Consider the following 7,896-nt stretch of genomic DNA (forward strand, 5'->3'; position numbering starts at 1 on the left):
TAAGCTTGATGCACTCACTACAGAGCAATGCATGACAAAACAAGCATACCTACAGCAAGATGGCATGTTTATGAAGCTATCCATGGCAAGAACAAGAGCATAGCATGTATGGATCAACTACAATAAGCTTGGCAACATTGCATATCATGTTAAGAATCTGCCAGAAATATTTTATAGCAAAAGTAGAGCAAGATTGAGTCATGCGATGGCACTCCATAATTGCAAACAAGGGCAGGAATGGATCAAATACAACTATAGCTACAAAACATCCTTACTGAACATCTCCAAAATATGCATGGATCTCTCTGTAGCATCAAGTTTACATGGCAACAAAATAACAGCAGACAAAGACTTGGAGAAATCACCAAGTCCCTGAAATCAGAAACATTACGGGGCCTAGTTTGCATGCTTGTGCTAGTCACCACAAAGATCACAAAAATACATGGCATACACCCTTGGAAAGATGGCATGGCATACTTCAAAACACATGTAGATCTTATGCCCATCAAATGCACAGATTTAAAGATACAAAAATGACAAATCTCCAAGTTCTGATAAGAACCAGAGGATAACAGAAACTAGCGCTCTTCCAGCAGAGATTTGGGCATCAAGATGACCTCTAATGAACATGGTGCAATTGAACAAAATGTAGAGCATCACGAGACGATCAATTTGACATATTACACGCGCGAATCGGAGCTACATACAAGAAGTTACGCAATGATGAACAGGGCAATATGCTGTAACAGGAAAAAACTTGGAGAAAAAGAGGGGGCTCGGGGTCAACCTCCGTTGACCAGATCTGGATCGAGGGAACAGGAGCTCGGGCTCGGTTCGGGTGCTCGCCGGCGATGGCCGGAGTAGGAGGGAGAGGAGGCGGCCGGAGGGCGACGGAGGGAGGCTGGAGGAGGAGCTGGAGGGAGGAGGAGGCGGCGGCCTTGGCCTCCCGGGAGGCGGCGGCGAGCGGTGGCGGCGCGGAGGAGAGCGCGGGCCCGCGGGGGCCGGCTGCGGGCTCCCCAGGTCGCGGGCGGCGCGGTGTACGGCGGCGGGCCGGGCGACACGTGTCGGCCCCGGATTGGCTGCGGGCGCGGTGGTGATTTCGTCCAGCGGCGCTGGACGCGTCCGGCGCGGCGCGGGGGGATTTTTAGGGTTTCGGGGACTGCGAATGTTATTTCGGGATGCTCACATATTTATAGGTAGAGGGAGCTAGGAGGCTCCAAATTAGGTGCGGTTTTCGCCCACACGATCGTGATCGAACGACCTAGAGCATGGAAGAGAGTTTGCTGGGTTTTGGGCTGGTTTTTAGGGGGGTTTGCTGGACACTCAAATGGACATTGCGGATGCCTGGTTAACCGTTGGAGTACCAAACGACCTCCAAATGGAACGAAACTTGACCGGTAGTCTTCGGGTGGTATATTAAGGCCACTTGACAAGCCTCGGTCCATTCCGAGAAATTTTGACACCCGCACATGAAAGAAAACAAGAGGGGTGCACCGGAGGAAATAGGAGCGCCGGATTGCAAAACGGACAACTGGGAAAATGCTCGGATGCATGAGACGAACACGTATGCAAATGCAATGCACATGATGACATGATATGAAATGCATGACATGAACAAAATACAAAACAAAAGACAAAACCCGACCACGGAGGGAATATCATAACACATAGCCGAAAATGGCAAGAGTCGGAGTTACAAATATGGCAAGTTACATGCGGGGTGTTACAGGCCACCACCCGGTCTAGGAGCTTCTTCTGAGCCGCAATCACGAGGGACTCGGCCAGCCAGCTGCTGGCTGCAGCACAGGCGGACGACTTCTCATAGTCTCCATTGATCGTGATAATGCCCTTGGTTCTTGGCATCTTAATCTTGAGGTAGGCATAATGAGGTACCGCCATGAACTTGGCTAGAGCAGGCTGGCCTAGGAGCACATGGTAAGGACTTTCCAGGTCAACCACCTCAAACCAAATCACTTCTCGGCGGAAGTGATCCTTGTCTCCGAAGAGGACATCTATCTTGACTTTGCCAATTGGTGAGCAGGACAGGCTGGGCACAATGCCATGAAACACAGTCTGACTGGGCAACAACTGCTTCTCTTTGATCTTCAACTTCTCCATGGTGTCGCGGTAAAGAATGTTGATGCTGCTACCACCATCTATCAGAATCTGGGAGAAACGAGCAGCTCGCCTCTCTGTTGCAATTCTTTCATCCAACACGAGGGCATAGGAACCTGGAGAAGGCATCACTTCCGGGTGGTCAGCTTGGCTTCAGCTGATAGGCTTCTCAAACCAGTGCATGAACTCCGACGCTGCCGTTGCAACGGCGTTCACTTCACGATGCTGCTGATGCCGGCTGTGTTTATCACTGGCCACACTGGTGAAGACAACATAGGCACCATGTTCTTCAGGGTAATCATCTTGGACTGCACCGACTGCTGGACGGGCGGCCGGCTGCTGGGGAGGCCGAGTCGGCGGGCCAGCAAGCAGAGGGGGCAGTCCTTCTCCCTTGGCGATGCGAACGAGCCAGTGGCACTTTCGAGTTGTATGGTTGGACTGCTTCGCACCGCTGTGGAACTTGCAGAGGGCATCGAGGGTCTGCTCAAAGGAGAAAGCAGGCAACCAAACTGGCTTGCCGCCCTTCTGGCACTTGGGGAGGGGTTGTCCTTCAGGTTGCTGGTTCTCAACTGTCGCCACCTGCTGGCTGGTGGAAGCCGGTTGCGGGGCCTTGCGTTTGTTGTTGTTCGGCTGCTGGCGCCGATTGTTGTCTCCAGCCGGCGTCCGAGGAGCCAGAGGGAGCACCTTCCCAGAGGTATCCACTTGGAGCTCCAACTTCATGGAAGAGTCAGCAGTGACGTACTTGTCTGATATGATCAGCAACTCGTCGAGTATGGCTCGCTCGTCGCAGAGGAGTCGGTGCTTGAGTAAGGTGCCCTCTTGGCACCCGGCAGTGAAGTATTCTATGGCCTGCACCTCGTGCACCCCTTCGCAGGAGTTGCGCAGTTCAGCCCACCGCGTCAGGTAGTCGCGGGTGGACTCGTTGGGGCCTTGTACACACAACGAGAGCTGGCGAGGCTTGGGTGGCCGCTTGGAGGTGCTGGTGAAGTTACGGATGAAGACTTCAGTGAAATCTACCCAACTGTTGATGCTGCGGGGCTTCAGGCTGTTCAGCCATGTCTAGCTTGTGCCCTGGAGCATGAGCGGAACCTACTTTACGGCAACACGCTTGTTGTCGTTCGCTATGCTGACGGCCGTGGAGTAGTCGACCAGCCAGTCCTCCGGCTTCACAGAGCCGTTGTACTTGGGCATATCTCGTGGAAGCGTGAACCCTTTGGGAAAGGGCTCGTCGCGGATGCGGGGGCCAAAACAAGGCGGGCCCAGCGCGTCTTCCTCTTCTAGCGCCAGGGATCGATTGAGACGGTCGATCCGGTGGCGGGCATTATTTTCTCTGATTCCCTCTCGGCGGCCCAGCCGATCGCCGAGAGTTGGGTGGTCAACAGGCGACGGGGAAGCATGCCTCTCCCTCTGAGAAGGTGGAGGAGACGGACAATCGTCCCGTCGTTCCATTGCTCGAGGGCGACCGTCTTGGTCCCGCTCGATGGTGAGGCGTCTGCGGCTGCGGCTTGCAGCCGGCTCCTTGTCATGCTTGTCGCAGACGCCGCTTGTCGGCGTCTGGGAGGTCGGGCCTTGCTCTCGGTGAGGGGGCGGGTTGTCATCCCGCCGGCCGGGTTCATCGGCGCGGCAGCCGCGGCAATGAGCTTCTGAATGCGCTCTGTCATGTAGCGACGCTCGTCGCCCTCGAGGTGGTACAGCTCGCCTGCTGCCGCCTGGGGAGCTCGTATGTTTTCCATGGGCGTGGCATGGAGAGGGCGGTCTGCCCCAAATATGTTGGCAATGGTTGCGCCACACTGCCGGATCGTGCCAATGCGGCTGGGCCAGCCGGCAGCCAGCGTGCCGCCAACAGCGCGGTCGATCTCGCGCTGGTAGGCCTCTGAGAGGCGTCTCATGGTGGCCAACTTCTTGGCGCTTTCGACAAGCGAGACGTGGTGGGCTTCCAGCGTCTCGGCGTCAGCATCTTCTGCAATGGGTGCAGAGAGATCTCGCAGCGCCGCCTGGAGTGGGTCTTGGGCGTCCCCACCAGAGGCTTCATCGTGGCTGATGACGAGCACCTCCGTGACGGTGCTGCCGCTGCTGTCGGCGTGAGGGAGCGGGTCGTCGATGATCACCACATTGGTGGGGAAGGCGTCGAGTGATGTCGTGTCGGAGTCGACAAGCATCGGGTCGGTGGAGCCGATCGACTCTAGGTCGAAGGTCGGTTCATTGGCGATGTCGAGCTTGCCAAGGAGGTCGACCAGGCAGCTCTTGGAGCTAGCTGCTCCCACGTCGGGCGCGGGGTCATCGGGGAGGCGGATCTCGCCTATGAGGTCAGCGAGGCAGCTCGCCGTGCTGGCAAGCTCAGCGTCATCCAGTGTGCCATCGTCAACGCCATCAGGCATGCCGGGCTGGCTGCGCTCGCTAGGGAGGAACAAGGTTCCCATCCAGAACAGATCTTCGGACGACGGTGCACCTAGCCCCACGGTGGGCACCAAATGTCGGGGGTGTCATGCGACATATGCCAAAGGATGGCTTATCATGGAGGGAGCTAATAAGACGTCGCCGGTGCCTGGAAACGGGATAAGGCGCAAACATGCCCGCCGGCGGATCTTAACCAGGTTCGGGGCTCTCCTAGGAGATAACACCCCTAGTCCTGCTCTGCGGGGTCTCCGCATGATTACTCAAGCAACAATAGTGGCTACAAGCTTGCTCCTTGAGCTGTTTCTTTAGAGGGGGAAGAAGAGCAAGGCTAGCCCTAGTTTCCTCTCTCTATATGTGGGTGTGGATGAACTAAACTCTGAACCCTTTGCATGGGTGCCCTGGGGGGTTTATATAGGCCTACCCGCCAGGGGTACAAAGGTAATCTGGCCGGGTGTAGGACTCGGCTGTCAGTGTCTCCGTTCGCTGGCTTCTCCGCTGGCTAATGGGGCCGGCCGCCTGGTGGGCCCCGTCAGCTGTCTCGTACTTGGCCGATAGGCCGCGCCCGCCGCTCGCGGGTCTTGCAGGCTACTCAGCACTGTAGATGTGCTGGTAATGATGCATGCTTTGTCGGGGGAGGCGTGGCTACAGTACCGCCGTCTGGCGGGGTGTTCACTGTAGCCAGTCCCTGTCTCTTCTGGTTAATGACGCACAAATCCCCAGGAGGGGGAGGGCCGCCTGGTCATCAGCCGGCCTCCCTTGAGCCGACTGGCCAGGGATGGCCGCTCTCTAGCTTCTCACAGATCGGTGGGGCCCGCCGCCTGCGGGCCGTATTGACAGCCCGTCGTGGGAGTGTGGCTCCCTCTGACAGGGGTGATGTCATGGGCAGCGTGGCAACAGTGCCGCGCCGGACGGGAGATCTTCGTCTGGTACGACGCACTGTGGCCGCGCTTGGCCCTAGATTTGGGGGTGGCAAGGCGTGTTGTAGCCATGCCCTGTCTTATCGTATTTATGTGGATGCAGACTTCGAGGACGCCTAGGGCTGCCTGCTAGGAGCCGGCCTCTCTGGAGGCCGCCTGCTGGGCTTTGCCGTCTCCTGCCAGCCGGCCGCTTGGGCTAGCCGGCCGCGAGGAGGCGGCGCTTGGCTCTTTTGAATCTTGAGGGAGCAGTTGGCCCCGATGTCTTGAAGTGCCATGGGGGGGCGATGAGGCTACTCGTGGCCAATTACTCCGACAGTGGGAGAAGCTGACCGCCGTGCGTCTTCACACAAACGTCACCAGCGGTGGAGGCGCTAACCGTCGTGCGCCTCCACAAGAACGTCGCCAGCGGTGGCGGCGCGGCTAGAGGACGGCAGTTTATGAGAGCGTACTGTGGGAGTGAGAGGATCACCGTGCGGCCCATCGACAAACCGCGGCGCCGATGTATCGGCGCGGCAGGGAGGGCTGCTTTGGCGGAGCGAATAGAGTGGAGGGGGATGGGGGGAGGGGGTTTGGGGAATATTATTGGCAAGTTGGCCGAAGGGCGGTAGAATTTGGGATTTGGGGGAATTTTGGGGGGGGGGGGTCGCGCGGTGGGCGGTGGGAGTTTGGAGCATGGTCCGTTTGTCCAAGTGCAGCCCCACGTGTCAGTGAAGAGGCAAGTCGAAGCGCATTACGTTTGCGTGAGCCGTGTGCAGGACCGAACGTGTGTGGGGTGCAATGCGACCGCGATAGTGGTGCTGTGAGTGTGCCGCCTTTTTTCCTTTTAAACTAGGTGCTTCGCCCCCTAAAGAAAAAAAAAACATGGTGGTTCTCACGATCCATCGATACTACTACTAGTAATCCGTTAATCCCGACTAAAACGGCGCGGCCGGGTCTTTTCCCACGCGATATGCTGGGAGGTTGGCTTATTGGGTTTGTTAGGACGAGTAATGCTACACCTACGTAATCCCGGTTACGTAATTAACGTAATGTGAAACGTGTGAGATGTTGATTGCATATTGGGGGAGGGAGGGGCCCACTACCATGAAAATCAGGGAGGAGAGAGAGAGGCAATTTAAGTTAACCCTTTCGTAGGTTCCCATAGATGTAGAAAGATGTGAAATGTGTGAATGTGTAGTGGACGTACTATTGGAGTGCCTATGATAAATTGTGTATGTAGACTATGTGTTTATTTACTTCGCATGTTAGCTTTGTCTGGGTTCAATAAAAAGCAGAGTTGGTGATGATGGTGTGCCTGCCATCCTGCAATATAGGCCGTCCGATCTATATCTAACGGATAGGAAGGAAACTATGACAATTTACCCGCACTCCTCTCCACATTTGCAGATAAGGCCTTCCGTCGTTCATCCTTTTCTCCCACAAGATCTTGATGTTCCGTGCAACACACGAGCATCTTGCTAGTACTCCTACAATATACTATATTATTGTGAAAGTTCATATACCCCGGCTGAGATTAATGCAAACACGGCATATTTTCATTACATTTCAAACTTTTATAGGACAGAAAAATAAAAGAAACCCGACCCTAAACCTATTCTACGGCGGCGACCGACGTCATCCATCTGCGATCTCCATGTACGATGGTGGGGTTCAAGACCTGTGAAGTGAAGGTGCGGTCTCCGGCGAGGAAGAGTAGAACACAGGAGATGGACCGGTGATGGTGCTCCCGTCGTCGGCCGCCAGCATGGCCACCGCTTGTGCGGTCGCGTCCGCGTCCGGCTACGCCGCTATTGTGTCACGAGCGGCGACTTGAGCGAGGGCGGCGACGTCGAGCTTCATCCCCGAAGACAAGATCTCCCGCAGAGCGTTCGCGCTCACGGTCATGGCGAATGTGGTGCCAGTTAGCAGGACGATGTGCCATGGTGTGGAGGTTAGCTGGGAGTTGCGCTTTAAGTAGCGCATTCCGGTGAGGCCAAGCGTCCGGGTTCGTCATTAAGTCACCGGAGTTGGTTCCTCGGGCACCGAGCCTCTTAAGGACGGCATACGGACGGACGGCATGAATGTGGGAAGTTGGCGCCGGCTGGGAACACACTGCGCGACGGCGCGAGGGACGAGGGTTTTTGGTGTGCCAGGGTAGTCAGCTGCGGTCGTGGCAACGTTGGAGATGCCCTTTGCTCACATGAGACCCCACATGTCGTTGAAAAAGAAAGATGACCTGGCATGGTCTCAGGTCCTGGGGATGCAGTTGGCCACGCTACACCACTCCATGGACGCGTCGCGGCGCGCGCACACTTCGGCATCCCGTGCATTCTCGACGAGCCGGGTGTTGATCTGCTGGTCGTGCCACAACGCTAACGCCACCCTCGGCACACTGAAACCGACCGTGTAAAGCAACGATGAGCGTGTCGCTCCCGCATGCCTCATTTGAACATTCCGTCGAGTATCATTCGCATGTGGTCCTAGACCA

Source organism: Aegilops tauschii, chromosome 3, assembly GCF_002575655.3.
Source record: "Aegilops tauschii subsp. strangulata cultivar AL8/78 chromosome 3, Aet v6.0, whole genome shotgun sequence".
NCBI lineage: Eukaryota > Viridiplantae > Streptophyta > Magnoliopsida > Poales > Poaceae > Aegilops > Aegilops tauschii.